This window comes from Capra hircus, chromosome 25 (genome assembly GCF_001704415.2).
Source record: "Capra hircus breed San Clemente chromosome 25, ASM170441v1, whole genome shotgun sequence".
Taxonomy (NCBI): domain Eukaryota; kingdom Metazoa; phylum Chordata; class Mammalia; order Artiodactyla; family Bovidae; genus Capra; species Capra hircus.
Window position 1 is genome coordinate 28,668,520 of NC_030832.1, and position 23,587 is coordinate 28,692,106.

At 44.3% G+C, this 23,587-nt stretch overlaps 1 protein-coding gene across 1 annotated transcript in view; it reads left to right on the plus strand.

Moving 5' to 3' along the window:
* The window catches only part of CALN1 (calneuron 1), a 414,134-nt gene that overhangs the window by 154,223 nt on the left and 236,324 nt on the right, over positions 1-23,587 (plus strand). The window lies entirely within an intron of this gene.

Here is a 23,587-nt window from a genome sequence, read left to right on the forward strand (position 1 = left end):
CATCTGCATACTCTTCCATTGCTTGGGTATACTCTGGTTTTTTGAACTTCTTTTCTTTTTATGGGCATTTGAGTTGATTCTGATCTTTTAAAGTTGTGATGTTTTATTATGGAAAATTCAAGTGTAATGAACCCCTGTGGGCCGATCAGTTCAGTTCAGTTCAGTCGCTCAGTCGTGTCCGACTCTTTGCGACCCATGAATTGCAGCACGCCAGGCCTCCCTGTCCATCACCAACTCCCGGAGTTCACTCAGACTCGTGTCCATCGAGTCAGTGATGCCATCCAAACATATCTGTCGTCCCCTTCTCCTCCTGCCCCCAAACCCTCCCAGCATCAGAGTCTTTTCCAATGAGTCAACTCTTCGCATGAGGTGGCCAAAGTACTGGAGTTTCAGCTTTAGCATCATTCCTTCCAAAGAAATCCCAGGGCTGATCTCCTTCAGAATGGACTGGTTGGATCTCCTTGCAGTCCAAGGGACTCTCAAGAGTCTTCTCCAACACCACAGTTCAAAAGCATCAATTCTCAGCACTCAGCCTTCTTCACAGTCCAACTCTCACATGCATACATGACTACTGGAAAAACCATAGCCTTGACTAGACGGACCTTAGTCGGCAAAGTAATGTCTCTGCTTTTGAATATACTATCTAGTTTGGTCATACCTTTTCTTCCAAGGAGTAAGCGTCTTTTAATTTCATGGCTGCAATCACCATCTGCAGTGATTTTGGAGCTCAAAAAATAAAGTCTGACACTGTTTCCACTGTTTCCCCATCTATTTCCCATGAAGTGATGGGACCGGATGCCATGATCTTTGTTTTCTGAATGTTGAGCTTTAAGCCAACTTTTTCACTCTCCTCTTTCACTTTCATCAAGAGGCTTTTTAGTTCCTCTTCACTTTCTGCCATAAGGGTGGTGTCATCTGCATATCTGAGGTTATTGATATTTCCCCCAGCGATCTTGATTCCAGCTTGTGTTTCTTCCAGTCCAGCGTTTCTCATGATGTACTCTGCATAGAAGTTAAATAAGCAGGGTGACAATATACAGACTTGATGTACTCCTTTTCATATTTGGAACCAATCTGTTGTTCCATGTCCAGTTCTAACTGTTGCTTCCTGGCCCAGCTATAATTTCGGACCAAGCTTGTTTTGCCTGTACCCTTTCTGCCAACCCTCCTCTTCCTTGTATTATTTTAGAGCAAATCCAGGACATTTTATCATTTCACCTGGAATTGTTTTAGTATAGATTACCTGGAGAATCCGCATGGACAGAGGAGCCTGGCAGGCTACAGCCCATGGGGTCCCAAAGAGTTGGACACCACTGAGTGACTACACACAGCACACAACACACAAAAAGAATTAAAAGTAATACCAGCATCACACCTAACACAATTAACAATAATTCCTCAATGCCATTAAATCTATCTTTTGTGCACTGCCATGTGTAAAACAGGTAGGTAGCAGGAACCTACTGTTTGGCACAGGGAGCTCAGCTCTGTGCTCTGGTGACCTAGGTAGGTGGGATGGGAGATGGGATGGGAGAGAGGTCCAGGAGGGAGGGGATGTATGTATACATACAACTGATTCACTTTGCTCTACATCAGAAACTAACACAACGTTGTAAAGCAGCTATACTCAAATTAAAAAAGAAAATGTATATATATAATCCCTGTGGCAACCAACAGCCTGATTCATGCTTCATTCCACGTGTATGAATGAAGCTGTAACATACATTTCTAGAGGTTTGTTGAGCTAAAGTGTGCCTTTTTAATATAATAGACATTGCCATTTTGCAGTTCACAGAGATTGTACTAATTTACACTTCTACCACCAAAGATTCAGAGGATCTGCTTCCTCTTGGCTTTATCTATACAGGATGTTATCACATTTCTTGATATTTAGTTGCCTCACTGGTGAAAATATACAAATGTGATTTTAATTTGCATTCCTCTTTTTCTGAGTTGGGTTGAACATTGTTTTATATGTTTAAGAGCCATTTGTAATTCTTTCCTGGGGACTAACTGTCTGCCTAGATTCTTTGAACATTTTTCTTTTGGTTGGCTCTTTTTCTTATTGATATATTAGCGAAAGCGTTAGTCGCTCAGTCTTGTCCAGCTCTTTTGAGACCCCATGGACTGTAGCCTGCCAGGTTCTTCTGTCCACGGAATTTCATAGGCAAGAATGCTGGAGTGGGTTACCATTTCCTTCTCCAGGGGATCTTCCCGACCCAGGAATCAAACCCGGGTCTGCTGTACTACAGGCAGATTCTTTATGTCTGAGCCACCAGGTACCTCCTTGTGTATGGAATCACAGCCCTCTAAATTGATATATACCAGCTTTTTTAAATGTGAAGGAATCGACTCCTTATTTGTAATATAAATTGCAATTATTTTTATTTTGTTTCTGATTTTTGACAGTTTACAGTGATTTTTGCCATGTGGAAGTTTTAAAATTTTACTTAGAATTTGTCAGTCTTTTATGTAATGGCTTTTGGTGTTTGTGTCCTACTAAGTATAGTGTTATTCACTCAGATTATAAAAAAATTTCCCATGTTTTGTTTCCTCTTATAATTATGGCTTCATCTTAACATATTTAGTCTTTGGTTCTTTGGAACTATATTTCAGTATAAAGTGTGGAGTATAGTTTCATTGTTAATTTTTTCCATTTATCTACTTACTGGTCCTAAAATTACTTATTAAATCCATCTTTTCCCTTTGTCTGAAATGTCACTCTTATTATATACTAAGTTTCTGCCCATATCCAGACAAATTTCTGATCCTTCTGCTGCTTCCAATCGAATGATTTATTGCCCTTTATTTAAATAGATTGCCTCTATTTTTTGTCATTTCCCACTTTATTATTAAAAATAAGGCTGTGATAAGTAACTCTGTAAATAAATCTTTGTATACACAAATATAAATTTCCACAAAAGGAATTGCTGGGTCTAAAGATATGTATGCCTTTAAGATAGTTCTATTATGGAAATTGTCAGTCTTAGTAAAATACAGAGAGGAGAGTGTGAACCCTGAAATAGCTCCCACTGGGCTTCAGTGAATTTTCAGCATTTTCCCAGTTGCATTTATTCTGTCACCCTTGGCCCCTGCATCTTTTCCTGGAGTATTTTAGAGGAACATCCATAATCATTTCATCCATAATCCCATCAGGATAGCTCTCTAACTTAAATCCAGTTACTTCTATATTGAAAGTGAAAGTGAAGTCGCTCAGTCGTGTCCGACTCTTTGGGACCCCATGAACTGTAGCCTACCAGGCTCCTCCGCCCGTGGGATTCTCCAGGCAAGGGTACTGGAGTGGGTTGCCATTTCCTTCTCCAGGAGATCTTCCCAACCCAGGGATCAAACCTGGGTCTCCCACATTGCAGGCAGATGCTTTACCATCTGAGCCACCAGGGAAGCTATGGCTATTTAAGATTGCTCTATTAGGATCCAAGCAAGATCCACGTTTAAATTTTATAATTGGAGGATAATTGCTTTACAATGTTGGGTTGGTTTCTTCTATACAACAATGCAAATCAGCCATAGGTGTGTGTATGTATATCCCCTCCCTGTTTAATCTCCCTCCCATTCCCCTCATCCCATCCTTTAGGTCATCACAGAGCACCAGGGCTGAGTTCCAGGTGTTATACAGCAACTTCCCACATGGCTCAGATGGTAAAGCCTCTACCTGCAATGTGGTAGACCTGGGTTTGTTCCCTGGGTCGGGAAGATCCCCTGGAGAAGGAAATGGCAACCCACTCCAGTACTCTTGCCTAGAAAATTCCATGGATGGAGGAGCCTGCTGGGCTACAGTCCATGGAGTCGCAAAAAGTCGGCTAAGACTGAGCGACTTCACTTCACTTCTCTAGCGCATGTATGGGGCTTCCCTGGTGGCTCAGCAGTGAAGACTCCACCTACCAATGCAAGAGGCATAAGAGAAGAGGGTTCGCTCCCTTGGTCAAGAAGATCCCCTGGAGGAGGGCATGGCAATACACGCCAGTACTCTTGCCTAGAGAATCCCATGGACACAGGAGCCTGGTGGGCTGCAGTCCATAGGGTCTCATAGAGTCGGCCCGACTGAAGCGACTAAATGGCAGCAGTGTATATATATGTGTTGCGCAGAGTCAGACATGACTGGTGTGACTGCACGCGCACGCACACTGTATATATGTCAGTGCTACTCTCTCAGTTCATTCCACCCTCTCCTTCCCACACTGTGTCCTCAAGTCCGTTCCCTACGTCTGCATCTCTGTCGCATGCTGCCTGGTTGCCCTGCAGACAGAGGCAGCCAGATTGCACTCCCACCAGCAGGGTGCGGAGTTGCTTTCATCATCTCTTCTTGCTAATTCTGGCTACGTCATCAAAGAGGTCTAGCTGATCTTCCAGTTGCTGAAGCCAGAAACCTTGGATTCTCCCACTCCTCTCCTTTCCCATCCCATACTGTGTTCATCTTTCAGGGCATCCTGGTGCAGACTCAACCTTCAGATCCATCCAGAACCTCTTCTCCCTCCTGGCTTGCTCACCCTGCTGGATCCCTGCAACATCCTCCCTCTGCTCCCGTGTTATCCCCATCTGTTATCAACCCAGCAGCCAGAGGCATCCTTTATAAAAACTGAGATATGATTGGCATATAGCATTATATTTGTTTCAGATACACACCATAATGATTTGATATTTGTATATATTTGAAAATGATCACCACAATAAGTCTAGAAAACATCTGTCATCATCATTACAGAAGTTTCTTCCTTGTGATGAGCACTTTTAAGATGTATGCTCTTAGCAACTTCCAAATATGCAATTCAGCGTTACTGACTATAGCCACCATGCTATATGTTATTTCCCTATGAGTTATTTTCTTAATAACTGGAAATTTTTCCCCTCTGACCACCTTTACACATTTTGCCCCCACCCTGCCTGACTCTGGCAACCACCAATTTGTTCTCTGTATCTATGAATTCAAGTTGATTGCTTTTTTGTTTTAGATTACACATCTAAGTGAGATCATTTCCTATTTGCCTTTCTCCCTCTGACATTTCACTCAGCATAATGCCCTTAGGGTCCATCTGTGTTGTCACAATTGGCAAGATTTCTTTTTTTTAATGGCTGAATAATAGTCTATTGTGTGTATATATGCCACATTGTCTTTATCTATTCTTTCATCAGTGGACACTTAGGTTGTTTTCATATCTTGACTTTTGTGCCTAATACTATAGTGAACATGGACTTGCAGATATCTTTTCAAGAAAGTGATTTTATTTCCTTTGGTTATATACCTAGAAATGGAATTGCTGTATCACACAGTTATTCTATTTTTAAGGGTCTTTTTTTAAAAAAGACTTAAATGTGTTATATATATATATATAATATATATATAATTATTTATATATATATACACACACATAATTTTTTGAAGTTCAGTTGATTGATAATGTTGTTCCAGTCTCTGCTGTACAACATAGTGACTCAGTGGTACACGTTTATGCATTTTTTTCATATTCTTTTCCATTATGGTTTATCATAGCATATTAAGTATAGTCCCCTGTGCTATACAGTAGGCCCTTGTTGTTTGCCCATTCTAAAGGTAATAGATTGCATCTACAAGCCCCAAACTCCTATTCTTTTTAGGTTTTTGAGGAACTTCCATTCTGTCCTCCATAGTAATTGCACCAGTTTACATTCCCGCCGGCAGTGCACAAGGGTCCCTTTTCCCCACATCCTTGCCAACACTTGTTATCCCTTGTCTTTTTGATAAGAGCCAGCCTAACAGGTACAAAGTGATGCTTCACTCTGGTTTAGATTTGCATGTCCCCGAAGATTAGTCATGTTTTTAGCCCCTTTTGTGTAGCTGTTGGCCACCTGTATGTCTTCTTTGGACAGAGGCATCCCTTTAACACACAACTGAGACCACATCACACCTCAGCTCAACAACCTCTATGGCTCCTTCCTCACTCAGAGTAAAATCCAAAGTGTTGACAATGGCCTGCAAGGGCCTAATGATCTGCCTTCCCACCCTTCTCTCTCCAGTATTCCCTGCTGCTTCTCCCTGCATCCCATGCCCCTCGACACTCCATCCCACCTCTGTCACTTGACCCCCTGGCTAGCTTCCCAGTATTCCAGGCACCTAGGGATTTAGTCCTGACTGTTCCCTCTGTCTGAAACACTCCTGCCCAGAAAGTGCATGGCTGCACCCCTTGCTTTGACGCCTTGGCTCAAATGTCTTCTTGTTGCACCTCAGTTACCCTCCCTCTGTGTTTACTCAGGGGCCTGTTCCTTGCAACCCCCTCCCCTCATCCCTGCCCAGTTCTGCAGTGCTGTTCCCTCTACTTTTTACCACTTATCACCTTCCTACACCTGGTGTTATTCATTTTACAAAAGGCCTGTTTTTTACTCTTTGTCTCCTCTCCACCCACTTGGAATACAAGTACATGGTATCAAGGATCTTCACGTGGTCCTATCAAAGCCTAGCTTCTAGAACATAGCTGGCACATGGTGGACACCAACAAATCCTTACTGGCTGAGTATAAATTCAACAGACAAAGCATGGTGTATTATGGTTCTACTCCTGCTAAAAAATTAATAGTAAAATGTACCACAATTGAAAAAATTAATAATGAGATGGAACTTGATTTTGTATGATTTGGGGCTGTCTGTATTTTTCCCCTTGGAAACAAGTCATTTGTGTTTTTCCATTGTTCTGTTGGGGCCTTCCAGTAAAACCTTTTACATATCCACGATGATCCCTTTGTTTGCCATACGTTGATTCATCTTGGTTTATTTCTTAGGTTGTTTATTTGAATTATCGCTTTTTTAATGTATCAATTTGCCTCCCTTGTTTTTTTTTTTTTTTTTTTTCTGGCTGTGCTGTATAATTCGTGGGATCTTAGTTCTTCAACCAGAGATTATAACCTAGGCCCTCAGTAGTAAAAACATAGTGTCCTAACCACCAGACCACTAGGAATTCCCAACCTTCAGTTCTCTAGAAAGAACTTCTTTTGCTGTTTAGTTATTACAGTTTTCATTCCCTCTATATTTTAATTTCTCAAAAGTAGGTTTGGGTAGATAGTGTGAAGTTTATCTATAACTTAGTATTTTCCAAGTTCTCAGCTGATTGTTACAGCACTCGGTACGAAGCCACATTTCTTTTCCACCATGGATTGAAATGTTTCCTTTATCACACTGTTCACTTCCATGATCCGAATAGCCACATGGCCAGATGTGGCCCTCAGCTTCCGCCTTGACTGCCAGCCAGGTCACCTCTTTCTTTAAGAGAAATCTGGAATGATCTGTGTGTGCATGTGTGTGTACTTGTGTGTTCTGGAATGGTTGCCTTATTCTTTTGTGACTCCCTTAGGATTTAGCGTCTGGGTAGAATTCCTAAAGCAATTTCTCCCCTTTCCTGAGCTGCCCTTGTAATATTGGAAGGTTGGCGCAGGATCAGTCTGCCTCAGCAGATTTCGGTTTTATTTCCCGAGCTCAAGCCAGTGCCAGGCTTTGCAAATAGTCTTTTCAGAGGTGCAGACTTAATTTGATAGAGAACCAGCACATTAAAACAAAATGAGCAAGTTGGACATTTTAAGCAAATAAATTGCTTCCTATTGATAGTGGGTCACCTGCAATGGAGAACAATTCGTTTCATATCCAGGTCCTTTATCCATGCTCAGGAAGGCTCAGTGGAGTAGGAAGCAATGGGATGGACAGGTGTGCAGGATTTTGGTGAGCTAATGGAGGGGGTTGCTCCTCGGACTTCTCACAAGTGTCTGAGCCAGTCCAAACCTGTCTTTTTCTTTGCACAGTTCAATGCGGAGCTTGAACTCACATTATCTTTTTGTTTTCTTTTCATATTTATTTATTTAAGTGGCTGCATCAGGATCTTCGTTGCGTCATGCAGGATCTTTCATTGTGTCGCACGGACTCTCTGATAGTGGTGCATGCGTGGGTTCAGCAGTTGCAGCACGCTGGCTCTAGAGTGCATGGGCTCCCTAGCTGTGGCCCTCCATCTTATTCATCCTGTGGCATGTAGGATCTTACTTCCCCAACTAGGGATTGAATAGTGTCCTTTGCATTGGAAGAAGGATATTAACCACTGGACCACATGGGAAGTCCCTCATGTTGTCTTGAATTCCAGAGATTCGGAATTGATCCCTGCTCTAGGAAGATCCCCTGAAGAAGTAAATAGCAACCCACTCCAGTATTCTTGCCTGGGAAATCCCATGGACAGAGGAGCTGGGCGGGCTACAGTCCATGGTGTCACACAGAGTTGGACATGACTTAGCAGCTGAATGACAACGACAGCCTCTCTCTAGGCAACAAGTTTGGGGCAGCTGTAGTTTTCATTTGAGAAACAAGACTGGGCCGTGTTTGCGCGCACCCTTGCCGGTGAGCAAAGGAAGGACAGGTTTGACAAGAGTTAAAGCTGAAAAACTTCACAACAGAAGAGGAGTTCTTTCCTAAATTTGAGTCAATTCCTACAACTCCCACCATTTGTCATTTTGCCCTGAGTCTCAGTGCCACGAATTGTTTGGAAGATGACTGTAAGAGGATTTTTATTTCATGGGCTGAGCCTGTCCTTGGGGCCATGTTTTAGGTGTTGGAGATGCTCTGGCCCAAGACACTGAATATGGATAATTAGGAGCAAGCAAGTCAGGCTACACACGTGTGACCGTCACTGTCCTCTTGTTTTGTCAGGCTTGGTCTGTAAAACTGGTAAATCCCCATGGCTGGCAGAATCTGCCTGCTTCTGCCTCATCCCTAATGTTGGTATTGAACTCAGGTCCAGCTGCTCGATTCTCAAAAAATCAATACTTGTGAGAGAGATAAATGTTGGTATAAAGGAAAGTTGCTTTTAATCAGAATGCTGGCAATCTGGGGAGATGGTGGACTCAGTGTCCCCCAAAACCATCTCCGTAGAGTCTGCTCTGCCATGAAAGCTTTTAAGAGGAAAAAGGGAAGTAATCTCAGGCAATCATTGGGGTGGGGGAGGTCAGAGTCATTGTCACCCCCACTGTGTGCAGGCCTGTTGATTTCTTGTGAGTGTTCTTTAGATCCTATGCTGGTCACATAATTGTTCATGAGATTATTGGAGGGGAAACCCTCTGATCATCTGTTTATTACTTATTCTTTATTTCTACTTCTTTGATCTATGGAAAGAACCTATGAATTAGGCAAGGTATTGTGTGATCAAAAGATCTGAGGAATTTTCCCAGCAGTCCAGTGGTTAAGACTCCAAGCTTCTACTGCAAGAGCTTCGGGTTTGATCCCTGGTTGGGGAACTAAGATCCCATATGTCAATAGATTTGGCCAAAAGAAAAAAAAGCAAAGTGAGATTTGAAAGAAGTGCTAGAGCCTGGAGATGACAAGAGCCTGGTTTGAGGTTGGTGACAAGACAAAGAGGCCTCCTGCAAAGAGCTTTTTCCTGCCAAAAGCTACTCATACCCTGGTTGTTACAGGTGGGGCAGAGGGTGGGGGCAGGCAGTAGACTGGGGCTGGAGGCACAATTGGGAGGTTTTAGACTTAAAACTAAACCTGTCACTGGGGAAGTCTTGAGTCTTAAGATTGGTAGGCCTCTGGGGCTTCTAAAAACAGTTTCCTCTAACTCTCGAGAATGTAACATCCCTCTGGGACCCAAGAAAGATGTCTGTTAAGTAGACGGGGGTACAAAGCTGGTAGCTGTTCCGGTAGCTGCACCAGTCAGTGCAGAAGCGGGAAATGATATGGTCCCAAGACAGCAGCCATGAGGGAGGAGGGCATTGATTTACGGGAGACAGAGAGATGCCCGGAGCATCCTAGGAGGAGCTTGGGAGGCTGCTAGGGAGAGTATGAAATCGTACCAGACAGTCATAGAGGCTGCTTTGGGGAACCCAGACAAGGGCAAGGGCAGAGCTTCTCAAAGTGTGGGGCCTGAACCATGCATGAGGAGGGAGATCAAACTTGCTTATTGGGGTATGCATGAAAAAAATAAGAAATAAATAGACTAGAAACTAAAATATGTCACAGGTGGGAAGGGTAAATAGACTAGAAAATAAAATATGTCACAGGTGGGAAGGGTGTGTCCTTTTCAGGAAGTGTGTGTTTAAAGAGGTAGACTATGAAGTTTAGGGAAGCCTGGCGTGCTGCAGTCCATGGGGCTGCAGAGAGTCAGCAACAGTTGCAAAGAGTCGGACACAACTGAGCAACAACAATAAAAGTTTAGGAGTGCACTCAAATCACTGCCCTGAAACTTAGAACCGCATCACCTGAGATGAAGGGCAATCATCCATGGGTTGTTGCAAGGAATAAATGAGCTTGATAGACAAGGATCATTCAGAGCAGTGCCTGGTACTAGTAAACACATAGTAGATTTAGCTTTTACGTAGTAGTTGGAGCCAGAATAAAATGCTGCTGTTTGACCTTTTTTTTTTTCTTTCCTATATAAAGGCAATTTTGTATGGTTCAACCTAATATACTCATACACCTCCCCTGTGTATGTTACAACCATATTACACATCTGTCATGATGTACAATGCATTTGTTACTGTGAATTGGAATTAAAAAGGCTATGTGCTGTCTTGGCTTTCCCTGGCTAGGGAGTGGCTATGAGGCATCAATTTTAATAACCAAGTGTGATATTGCCATAGGTGTTTTGCTCTGAAGGTCCATGACATGCTCTTTGACTGTCTTTTTGTAGCCCACTTCCATGTGTCATTGAAGGGTGGACTGGGTGCTGGGCTTCCTAGAGGTCGCCCATACCTAGTGGTGAACAGAAGCATCTGAGTCACAATGGAGGTCCTGAGTCCACTTCATGAGCCACCCCAGGCCTCCTTCTTTGCTCCCTGAGTCTGAGCACTGCCTGCTGCAAGTCTTTTCATTAAGCCTGGACTGTTAGAATCAAAACAAAGCTGTATTACAACATGGGTGGACCTAGAGATTATCATACTAAGGGAAGCCAAATATCATATAATATCACTCATATGTGGAATCTAATTAGAAATGATACAGATTAGCTTATTTACAAAACAGAAACAGAACTTATATTGAAAACAAACTTATGGCTCCCAAAGGGGAAACAAAAGGAGGGAGGGATAAATCAGGAGCCTACAGTTAGCACATTATTGACCAGGGGGTTTTGCAGAAACTAATACCTGTGGCATTTATTGACAGGACATAGTACATGCCCAATCAATAATGTATTAACATACATGTACACACTGCTATATATTCCTCTAAGATAGATAACCAACAAGGACCTGCTGTATAGCACAGGGAACAATACTCAATACTCTGTAGTGGCCTATATGGAAAAAGAATCTAAAAAAGAGTGGATATATGCATATGTATAACTGAATCACTTTACACCTGAAACTAATACAAAATTGTAAGTCATCTATACTCCAACAAAATTTAAAAAACCAGAATAAAACACAAAAAAATTCAAAGCTGTATTCAGTTCAGTTCAGCCTTTAAAAATAATTTTTGCCTCATTAAAAAACAAAACCATAAAAGAGCCCATCTTGTTTTTTTGGATTTTGTTGTTGTTCAGTTGCTAAGTCGTGTCTGACTCTTTGTGATCCCATGGACTGCAGCATGTCAGGCTTCCCTGTCCTTCACCATCTTCTGGAGTTTGCGCAAACTCATGTCCATTGTGGTGGTGATGCCATCCAACCATCTCATCCTCTGTCATCCCCTTCTCCTTCTGACCTCAGTCTTTCCCAACATCAGGGTCTTTTCCAATTAGTTGGCTCCTTGCATCAGGTGGCCAAAGGATTGGTGCTTCAGCTTCTTGGGTTTAGTGGTTAGTTTTCTGTTAGAAAGTTGTTTTCTGTCTTCAGCCTAGGAGAGATTCCAGAGGTCAGGAAAAACACTTGATTTCTAGAATAATGCTTTGTGAGAGCCAGAAAAAGAATCAGAGTTCCAGCCACTAAGCTATCCTCCACAGTTCCTTCCCACTGGGGGCCTCGGTCAGGGCCCCACCTCTGCCTGACCAATGTCCTGTTTCCTATTATTATTTTTTAAAGGATTTATTTACTTGGTTGTATTGGGTGTTTGTTGCCGTGTGTGGGCTTTCTCTAGCTGCAGCGCTCAGTGCTCAGGCTTCTCACTGTGGTGGCTTCTCTTACAGAGCACGGGCTCTAGGGCATTCGGGCTCAGTAGTTGTGGCGCCCGAGCTTAGCTGCCCTGCAGTATGTGGGATCCTAGCTCCCTGACCAAGGATTGAACCTGTGTCCTCCACATTGCCAGATGGATTCTCAAGCACTGGGCCACCAGGGAAGTCCCCTGTTTGCTATTATACCTTGGTCTCCTGGGGGCTGGTCTCCAGCAGTGCTCAGAAGGGTGCCTGACACAGTTGGTGCCCAAGAAATATTTGTTGGGTTGAGTTGAATTGAACAACACGAAGATAAACTTAGTTTTTCCAGAGGATTTTCAAGACCCCAGGGAGGGGAGGGTTGAGCCGTGCCTGAGAGGCCTTCTCCTTCTCCCCATTCAGTTTGCTTCAGGGTTATTTCTGGAGCTTGGATCTTGCTCTTCTGGCTACCATGTCGGTGCTGAATCCACAGAGTGATCTTGTTTTCTCAGATGCTGATTAGTCTCTGATCTCAGGACATTCAGCTTAGGAACAGTGTGACTTAATGAAAAATTAATTATATTGATTATTACCATGTTGCTCACAGATAAATTCCACTCAATTTGCTGCTTGCAGATCCATGCAGTACTGCCTTATGTGCCAAATGGTACGATGGCTATTTTCTGCCTTGGGCTATTTCCCTGAGCAGGTGCTTGTTGCTGTGGGAGAAATGGGTCTCTGTGAGAAATAACTCCTTCTGGGGAGAAGCACCAGGCTTGTTCCCAGGATGCAGCTAGTCTGCTGGGCAGTGAGAGTTGGTCTATCTCCTCATAGAGGAATGACCCAGCATCCTGCCCTGGAAACAGTCCTGACCTGAAGCCAGGAGGGCAGCTCTCTCCCCTCTTATCCCTGCTCCTCTCATATTAGGGGAGCCCCTTTCTTCTCTCTGAGCCTCAGTTTCCTCATCTCAGCCATGAGTGTGGGTGTTTTCTGGGCACATCCTTTGGGCCAGGCTCTGTGCTGAGTGTGGGGTCCACTCAGGGTCCTGCAGTTAGTTACCCTGCAGGTCTTTTTGAGACAATATCTGAATTGTCTCCCTTTTCCTGAGGCCTCCCATTATAATCATCTGGATATTGAACTTCAGAATGGCAGGATGAAAGGTATATCTCATAGGAGATTGGGTTTCTATGCAGAGAAATGATGAAAATGGAGGATGGTAAGGACTGATACTGCCTTTTTGGGAGAGTATGATGATATAATAAGAAATATGTATTTGGTCTTCCTCCCTAGTTCCTGGCCCAAAACTCCTGAAACCCTTGGAACCTCTGAAGTGATGAAAGTGTCATTTGTATGCTAAGGAAATGACTGGTGGCTGGGGTCCCTAGATAGCTTTAGGATGGGGGCTGGTGGCCAGAAAGACCAAGGCATGATTGGAAGGTTGGAACTTTTAAACCCATCAAGTGACAGTCCCCTGGGGAAAGGAATGGCAACTCACTCCAGTATTCTTGCCTGGAGAATTCCATGGACAGAAGAGCCTGGCAGGCAACAGTCCATGGGGTTGCAAAGAGTTGGACATGACTGAGCATCTTTCATTCACTCAGTGACCTCCAGGGAGAGAAAAGGGTCTGGAGATTGACTTCTGTTGCCAATGGCCAAAGATTCAATCAACTATGCTTACATAATGGAACCTACAATAAAAACCCTAGATGATGGGGTTTGGAGAGCCTTCAGATTTGTGAGTACATCGAGGTGCTGGGAGGGTGGTGAGCCCAGAAAGGATGTGGAAGCTCTGCAACCACTGCCCCCGCCTTCCCTCCCTCCCCTGGTCCTACGTGTGTCTTCCATTTGGCTGTTCCTGAGTTCTACCTTTTATAATAAACCAGTCAATGTAAATAAAGAGCTTTTCTGAATTCTGTGAGCTATTCTAGCAAATTATTAAATCCAAAGAGGACTTGTGGGAACCCTTGACATTATAGCCAGCTGGTCATAAGTCTAGATGACCTAGACTTGTGACTGGCATTTAAAGTGAGGACAGTTTGGGGGGACTTAAACTTCAGGGTCTGCACTGACTCTAAGTAGTTAGTTTCAGAATTGGATTAAATCACTGGACAACAGATTAGTATCCAGAGAACTGGGGAATGATTTGGTGTGGGTAAAACTCTGACCCTTTTGATGTCAGAAGTGGTATGAGTAGAAATGAATCGTAGAGGGCAATTTGGCAATATCTATTAAATACCTTAAAAGAGTTTTTGCCTTTGACCTAATAGTTCTGTTCCTAGGATATCATCTGAAGGAGATAATCATCAAAATGCATGGAAATTTATGTACAAAGATTTCCATTGCAGCATTATTTAAAATCAGAAATGATCTAAATGACCCACACTAGGAGTTTGGTGATATCAGTTTGGCTATCACAATTTAATGGAATACTACACAGCCATCAAAAATGATGTTTTAAAGACTACTTAACAATATGGAAGATTGAAATGATAGTGTGTTAAATGAAAAAAAAATAAAGCTCTAGAGAGAGCTTGATCCCAATTTAATTAAGAATATTTGTACATTAAAAAGTTTGGAATAAAGCACCCTAATATATATTAACAATGGTTATTGCTTGCCAGTGAATTATAGATTTTTTTCCTTTATACATTTTGGAGGCTTTTTTTGTAAAAAGCATCAATTAATGTGCTGCACTCAGTCATGTCCGATTCTTTTGTGACCTCAAGGACTGTAGCCTGCCAAGTTCCTCTGTCCATGGAATTTTCCAAGCAAAAATACTGGAGTGGGTTGCCATTTCCTGCTTCCGGGGATCTTTCCGACCCAGGCATCGAACCTGCGTCTCCTGTGTCTTCTGCATTGGCAAGTAGTTTCTGTACCACTGAGCCACCTGGGAACTAGAAAATGTAGCATTCCTCTGCAGGTCTAGCTCTAGACTTTTGAGGGGGGTTGTCCCCATCCCAGAGGTCAAGTCCAGAACCTCTCAAGACAGAGAAATCTGCCGCCTTGCTTGATGTCCTGTTTCTTCTTCACTCATCACCCTGTTTTTCAGTACAGAGACCTTCTGACAATGCTCACTCTCATCCATATTCAAATCAGTTTAATGGCTCTCCTTTCATCCATGCTGGGCAGTCAGTCCATCACTGGGAGCCAGTGGTCCAGATGGGCTTTCATTGTTACTTTCAGTTCTCAGTTGCTTTGTTCTTTTGCTGTTGGGGAATTTTCCATTAGCTTCAACGGACCTGGTGTGCTAAAATCAATTCAGCTTAATCTATGGAGATGTAAACTTTGGGGACAAATAAACTCTGATCTAGCTCCTAAACCCTTAGAAATGCCCCTGGCTTTCTGCTGCCCTATGTTAGGAAAGAATGATTACTTTTCGTGACCTATTCGGTCTGTAATTTCTCCACCTAGTAAATTACTGACAAGCTTTTCTTTCCAAATGCTAGCTAGGGAGGGAGTTGGCTTGATTTTTGAATTCAAGGTATCATTTGAGCCCTGAGGTTAGGAGAAAGGCCAGGAGTGTGGTGACACCAGGGATCCATAGTATGGACCTTGAACCATTGTCCCACCAGCTTCGAGCACTGCGCCTTTGAACTGTTGTTTGTTTGTTTTTTCCCCAACACTGCCTCTTGCCTGCCCCCAGGGTTAACAGTGATTCCTGATGAGCCAGAGTGGGGTGGGGGGTGGCCAGGGAACTTACAGGAGCTGTGCTCAACCCTGAATTCTAACTGTAGATCCCGATATTGTTATAGTCTCAGGGAGGAACAGTCAATAAATGAGCATTTATTGAAATGAATGCAATCACATCTCAAATAGCAAATAACTAGGAGTGAGGGTCCTTTGTTGTTTAATCGCTAAGTTGTGTCCAACTCTTTGCAACCCATGCACTGTAGCCCGCCAGGCTTTTCTGTCCATGGGAGTTCCCAGACAAGAATACTGGAATAGGTTTGCCATTTCCTTCTCCAGGGGCTCTTCCTGACCCAGGGATCTTCCTGACCCAGGAATCAAACCCTGGTCTCCTGCAGTGCAGGTGGATTCTTTTCCTTCTGAGCCACCAGGAGGCTCCTTTAACCCCCTTTAAAATGTACCAAGAAAACCAGGTTAAAAAGTGAACCCTCATCTTGCCCCCATCTGTTGGCATCAGCACTGTTCAATGCAGGACACTCCTCAATGCAAGCCTGCCTCCTCCCAGCATGTTTCCCTCCTTCTTCAGAGCCCCGCCGCCTTGCTGTCTCAGCTCTCACCTCTGTCGTTCCCTAATTACTGAAACCAATTAGTTGTATTTGCAGATTGATTGATTATGATTAAATTGGAACTCATTCGCACTAAAACCCACACCAGGACTGAACTAGCATTTTTTATGCAATTATGGTCATTCTATTCCTATTTTCCATCTTCATCATATTTTCAGTATCACCATCTCCAAAGGCTAGTCCTTTATTTCTGTGTATTCACCAGACCTGACTGCTTGGGTATCTCTCAGGGCCCTGAACTCCAGGTGGCCAAATACCATGTTCCTGCCCTCTCTGAAACCCTGTGCTTCCTCCTGAATTCTCTCAGTTAATATCGTCACTGCTCACTCCATGAGGCATACCAGAATCCTCAGCATCATCCTCAACTCATCCCTCTCATAACCTGGGGACACTTGGGTGACCTGGCCTGACCACTCAGAAGTCTCTTTGCCCCTCCCAGCAACTCTAGGGGCAGCTCTAGGTTCTTATCCACACTTAGTCCCTGTGACAGCTTCATGTCAGGGCTCTGCTTCTCATTCCTTGTCACCATAGTCTTTGCCAGCCCTCGGTTTAGAAACCAATCTGATCCTTTCTCTCTCTCTCTCTCTCTTTTCTTTTTTCTTTTTTTCAATTTAGAACTGCTGAGAACTCTCTGTGACATTCAACAGGTGTCAACAAACTTTAAAAAGCCAAAGTCAACATTTTAGGCTTTGTGAGCCAAACCTTCCCCATCCCAATGACTCAGTTCTGTTTGTGTGGTCCCAAAGCAGTCGACAATGGACAACTGCATGTCAGAAAATGGCCATGACTGTGTTCCAATAAAGCTTTATTGACTAACAGGGTGGTAGACCAGATTTGGCCACAGACAGATTTGCCAACCCCTGGCCTACAAGGTAAAGCTTGGGTGGCTTCTAGGGCTCTTTCAGTCTTGTCTTAGCATAAGAGTTCTTCCCCTCTGTCTCTCAATGTTTCTATAACCACTGTGCAGCCAGGATGTTCAACATACCCATCTTGGTACATTTTCCTCACTCACCCTCCTTTCCCTTCTCTCTGTGGTTTTAAGATTCAAAAGATTTTACAGAGCTGTCTCTGTCCGAAGGAAGGACTTCCATGAGATTTATGTAGACTTGTATTATTGGGCTGTTCATTCTCTGTTATGAATATCTGGTCACCCTCTGTCTCTCCAACTAGCATGTAAGCTTTTCAGAGCCTGGAAAGTTTCTTTGGCTCCCTGTATATCTTAGGATTGCATCTGGCATGTAATAATTATGCAGCAACTATTCAGTGAATGAATGGTTGTATTAATCATTTCTACATATGCATTTGTTGTTTTTCATCAAAAAGGGGGAAACATTTCTAAATCTCTTTTGTCATTGGCTCAGCCTCTGTCCTATTATTTCTCCCAAATAAAGAGCTCCAGACTTGTATCTTATATTTTCTGGTGCGTTTGTGTTCAGCTCAGTCAGTTCAGTTCAGTCACTCAGTCACGTCTGACTCTTTGTCACCCCGTAGACTGCATCATGCCAGGCCTCCCTGTCCATCACCAACTCCTAGAACTTGCTCAAACTCATGTCCATCGAGTTGGTGATGCCATCCAACCAACTCATCCTGTCAGTCATCCCCTTCTCCTGCCTTCAATCTTTCCCAGCATCAGGGTCTTTTCCAATGAGTCAGTTCTTTGCATCAGGTGGCCAGAGTATTGGAGCTTCAGCTTCAGCATCAGTGCTTCCAATTAATATTCAGGACTGATTTCCTTTAGTATTGACTGGTTTGATCTCCTTGCAGTCCAAGGGACTCTCACGAGTCTTCTCCAACACCACAGTTCAAAAGTGTCAATTCTTTGGCATTTGGGTTACTAGTTCATAATTGCTTGCCTAGCCTTACTGAGCTGTATCTCTCCAGTTTTGCAGTTTCTCAATGATGAGAATCAAAAGAAGGCATCTTGTTCATTCGTAAAGCCCTCACATTTTGTGGTTAAAACCCCAGTGCTTCCCAAACATACCTTTCTGTGGATAATAATCAGATTTCAAGCTAATGAGAACTGAGATACGAAACATTGTTCTTCATTACTGATTTGAATTTGCCAGTTAGTACAATGAATTTCAGCTGATTCTTCCGAGCTAGACCATTAGCAGATATATACTGACTCTGCCTGGTATCTGGATTTGATCTGATACACACTCTGTTTAGGTAGCTTGACTGATGTGCCTTGACCATTGTTTCTGCCTGAATTGGCTATGACCCGAGAGAGCATCGTGGGACCAAAGCATGGTTCTCAGAGGGCATTGGGTCAGAATGTAGCAGATACCAGTGGTGGCTCCAGATATTTTCAAGAAAATTGATTTGCTGGCATAATGCACTGTACATCTCTCGGTCTCTAGAGCAGAACCATTTCTATCCCAGGTCTTGCTTGACTTCAGAACATCAGCCTCATTCCAGGGAGGAGAGGCTCAGATCCTTGTGGGAGTGCACACTTTGATTCTAGAAGATTCCACAGGCAGAGAGTGGATTCCTTTTTTCAGAGATGTGTCTTAACATGTTACCTTTTGTACTCCGCACAATGACAGTTGGACAGGCTCCCGTGACCATCATAGATGTCCCTCCTGTGGTCCACAAAGGCATCTTAGAGGGGGTAGAATTGGCCATGCTGGTGCCTGGTGTGCACGTGTTGCGTGAGACTGCAATGAAATCAAAGACCAAAAGCACAGCATGGTTATATGACTCTGGAGCACAAGGGACTTTAGCCTAAAGAGGGGATACATTCCAGGGGAAAGCACACCACGTGCCTGAGTTGTTCCTGAAAACTTGACCCGTGGTCTCCACTTCCCGCGGATGTGGAAGGTGGCCAGAGCTGCACCCTGGCTGTCTGCAGCCGGAGGCAGAAAGATCCGGCCTGCTCCCGTGTCTCCGCCGTTTTATGGGAATATTTCTCACACCCTGTTCTGCTATTAAAAACAAAATGAGGCACACATCACATGTCTCAGGCTGCAAGACCCATTTCCTTCTAATAAGCTTCTCGTTTCCTGGGCTTTCCCTTCACTGGAAAGATTAAATGTCCAGAGGCTCCCATTATGGATTTCCAGTTTTGTACTTTCCCCCTCACCCCTTCTGTTATTTTGAAAGAAAAAGAAGTTAGCGAGCTTTGTCTGCCTCTGTGCACATGCACACACACACACACACACACACACACACACAAAACAGAAGTAGATATTCTTTTTTTAAAAAATAATTTGTTGCTTATTTCTTAAGAGTTATCAATTTTGTGGATTTTTTCCCCAAAGCTCCAGCTTTTTTTCTTTTTCTTTTTTTAGTAGCACCACATGGCATGTGGGATCTTAGTTCCCTAGTCAGAGATCGAACCTGCATCCCCTGCAGTGGAAGCTTGGAGTCCTAACCACTGAACTGCCGGGAAAGTCCCCTTGGGAGCAAAGAGAGAAGGATGACTTTGTCCCACTGACCTGGGGCCGAGGAAAACAGAACTCTGAGCTGAGCTGTTTCTTCTGCATCCTGTCCCGGGCTGACGCAGGGCCAGCCTGGATGCATATTGCAAACAGGAAAACCATGGTGGATTTGGGGCCTCGAAGGAGCATGTTCCTTCAAGCAGGGCAGTTCTGGAGGGATCCCTGTCTGAGGTCCGAGTTACCAAATCCAACAGTCCAGAGGTGAGGCAACTTAGGGCGTAGCCACCAAGGCCCTCATTTACAGGTCAAATTCTCAAACATCCTTAACTAAGCCCTCTGGAGTAGCTAATGTCAGGATGCAGGCTCTTTCCCTGGTAAGATCTAGGGCATGCAGAGGGACCACAGGGCTGAGGCCAGGCCCTGTCAACAGAAGGGGATCATCCTTCAGTGCGACAGCATTAGCCCAGAGTTGAGGATGGAGTCAGAGGGATGGGAAAAGGAGATGGTGCCTTGGGAAGGAAGTGGTCCAGAGAGCAGGGGCAGGGCTCAGCCTGCAGCTGGCCATCAGGCTGGCCCACCTGGGACCCCAGCAGGGACCCTGTCATCATCTGACGTTTTCTACTGTTGCGCGATTTTTGTCAGACCTGTTGTAAAACCCCGTCACAGAGGCTGGAAGGAGATCCAGCCCAACCCAGTTTTCAGATGGGGACATTGAGGCTGAGGGACAGGGCTGCCCTGATCATGGGGACTGGATGGACTTCTCTGTGAGCTGATTCCCATCTCAGGAGACCCTCCATCTGCACCCCCTACCCTCAGTGTCTGGACTTGGGCCGAATGAGGCATGACCTCTGCCCTGGTGTCCTCGAGTGCTGTGTGCCATGATCTCAAGCTGAGTACTGGCTGTAAGCTGTTTTAGCTCCACCCGACACGTGGCTGGAAAACATATGGCTGCTTTAGATAATCTTGGGCATGTTTCATTGATGAGAAAATCTAAACATGCAGACAAACCCTTTAATTCAAAATTTGGAAAGGGCTAAAATGTTTTCTGTATCATCAGTGGGAAAAAGAGAGGTGTTTGAACAGCAGATTAATAGGGTATGAAAAAGAACACAGTGTTCCTATTCTTCTTTTAAATACTGTAACGATGTCCACGGATCCTTAGAAAGGGGCTCAAAGGACCTCGCGGATTCTCTTGGCCAATCTGGCTCATTTTACACATGAACAAACCAAGGCCTCAGGGTTTGGCTGCAGACCTAATTTGCTAATAGGCCTGGCTGGGAGCCCAAGGTCCTGACTCGCAGACTAGTCTTCCTTCTGCTGGAGCACACATTTATTCATGGAACGCATCCAGCATGTTGAATTAGTATCGATAATGAATCTGCAGCTGATATCTGGTGTTTACTTGTTCAGAATCATCATCCATTGAACAGCTGTCTGTCTAGCTCCTCCTTCAGCACATAGGTGGGAACGTACAGCCTTGAATGAAATGTCCAAGGCACTTGTGGCTCATAGAAGCCATGATTTCGGCACCTTGATTTCTTCATATTTCTAGGTGGTATGGGCTAGGTGTTGTGAGGCACTAGTAAATGTCCTGCTGACCAATCAGTAGTGAGGGAGGTAACTCGGCTGTGGTGAGTTAGGGCACTGCTGTGAAACACACAACCTCTGACTTGGCCTTGGAGGACCAATGTGATTTGGGCAGGTAAAGAGGATGTCAAGGTGTTTCAGATGCAAGCACTGGCTGGGAGAGTGCAGAGGTCTGAAAAACAATCCCCAAAGGAATCAGATCCCCAAGCCTAGAACTTATAAATGTTACTTTGGAAAAAAATGGTCTTTGCAGCTGCCAATAGATTAAGGATCTTGAGTTGAGTTTATCCTGGATTATATGGTGGTCTCTAAATGCAAGCACAAGTGTCCTTGTAAGAGGCAGACAAAGGGAGATCACAGGCCGATGAAGAGAAGGTAACCACAGGGCAGAGATTGGAGCCTTGCGGCCGCAAGCCAAGAAAAGTAGACTTGTAGGAAAAAGTGGGACTCTGAGGGAGGGCAGTCTGTCCTCATCTTGATTTTGGTCCGAGCGTGCATATTAAATCACTCAGTCATGTCCGACTCTTTGCTACCCTTTGGACTGTAGCTCGCCAGGCTCCTCTGTCCATAGGATTCTCCAGGCAAGAATACTGGAATGGGTTGTCACGCCCTCCTCCAAGGGATCTTCCTGAGCCAGGAATTGAACCTGTGTCTTTTACGTTTCCTGCTTTGGCAGGAGGGTTCTTTACCACCTTATTTCAGATTTCTAGCCTCCAGATTGTGAGAGAATAAATTTCTATTGTTTTAAGCTACTGCATTTGTGTGATTGATTAACGCAACCACAGGAAATTAATGCAAAGAGGAAAGGAAAAGCCTGCCTGGGTCAGGGTTCAATATGCTTGCTGGAAGGATAGTTAGATATTTAGAGAAGCAGTAACTACAGTTGGCCCTTCGTGGATGCTGAACCCATGGATTCAAGGTCTAGCTACCCAATTCCATTTTATACATTTTATATTAGGGGACTTGAGCATCTGCGGATTTTAGTATCTACAGGGTCCTGGAACCAATCCCCTGCCAATACCAAGGGACAACTGTAAATGGCTAGGGCCGATGTCTTGCATTAGTTCAGAGTTCCTGCAAGTTTCTGACTGGATCTTGTCTTCCTACCTGGAGTGTGGGTCTCTGGAGGGGAACCACGATGCTGGGCAGATCACTGTCTTTATTCTCCGCAGTCCTAACTCCCGTGTTCCTCAGGTAAAGGCAGCTTATTGAATGGCTCTGATGAGTGCTGGCAGCTGCCGCAACTGAGCTCACACTGAATTTATTGATGAAAAATCAAAGCTATCCATGTCTGGTGCTCAGATACAATTGACGTACCTCTCATCTCCAGACTGTGATCTCAAATTGAATTCCCATGCCTCACAGGAGTGTGAGGTGTTAGGAAATGCTTAGCCAACCCAGGATGAACAGAAGGCGAAGAGACATCAGGGCTCTGGAGGGAGGGACTCTGGGTTTGGAAAGCAGAGCAGCTCTGATGGGGGGTAAGAGGATGGGCGTCCCCGTGCTAGGGGAAATGACCTTCTTGATGGTAGAGTCAAGTTCTCTGCCAGCCCCAGAGAATGTGATTAAAGATGCCTCTGGGGCTTTTATGACACTCTTATTGATCTGAGGTTGTTTATAGCTATAAAACAGCTGTAAATTACAGGAATGAAATAAAAACAGCAGGATACTTAACTCCTGTCCTCCTAGGAGGTTGAGAAAGCTTTCTGCACAGCTCTGTGGCAGCAAGGAGCTGAATGTAAGTCCGCAACGGGGACACTCATTCTCCTTTCCTCCCTAGCCCAAGCTGGGAGGTCACTGCCTTCCCGTCTTATCCCCACTGAAAGAGAAGCCTCAGCCTTGCTGAGGAGTGTCCATGGCTAATGCTATTCCCAGCTGGGGCTCCTGTCTAATTGTGCACCCCCTACTTTGTATTGGGTGTCCCTGATGACTCAGATGGTAAAGAATCTGCCTGCAATTCAGTAGACCCAGGTTTGATCCCTGAGTTGGGAAGATCCCTTGGAGAAGGGAATGGCAACCCACTCCAGTATTCTTGTCTGGAGAATTCCATGGACAGAGGAGCCTGGAGGGCTACAGTCCATGGGGTCGCAAAGAGTCAGACACAACCGAGCGACTAACACAACACTACATTATGTTAGCTGCTCAGGGCTAGTTATCTCCTCCTTCCAAAGCTGTTTTTCTGTTTTTTGTTTGTTTGTTTGTTTGGTTTTTAGCCCCTTCCCTCCCCCTCTTTTCTCTCTTTTTTTCCTCTTTTGGCCACCCCTTTTTTTAAATTTGGTTAAAGGGTTTTGACACATCACTCTTTGTAAAGTAATTAGGAGTTTTCTGCAGACAGTTGCCTA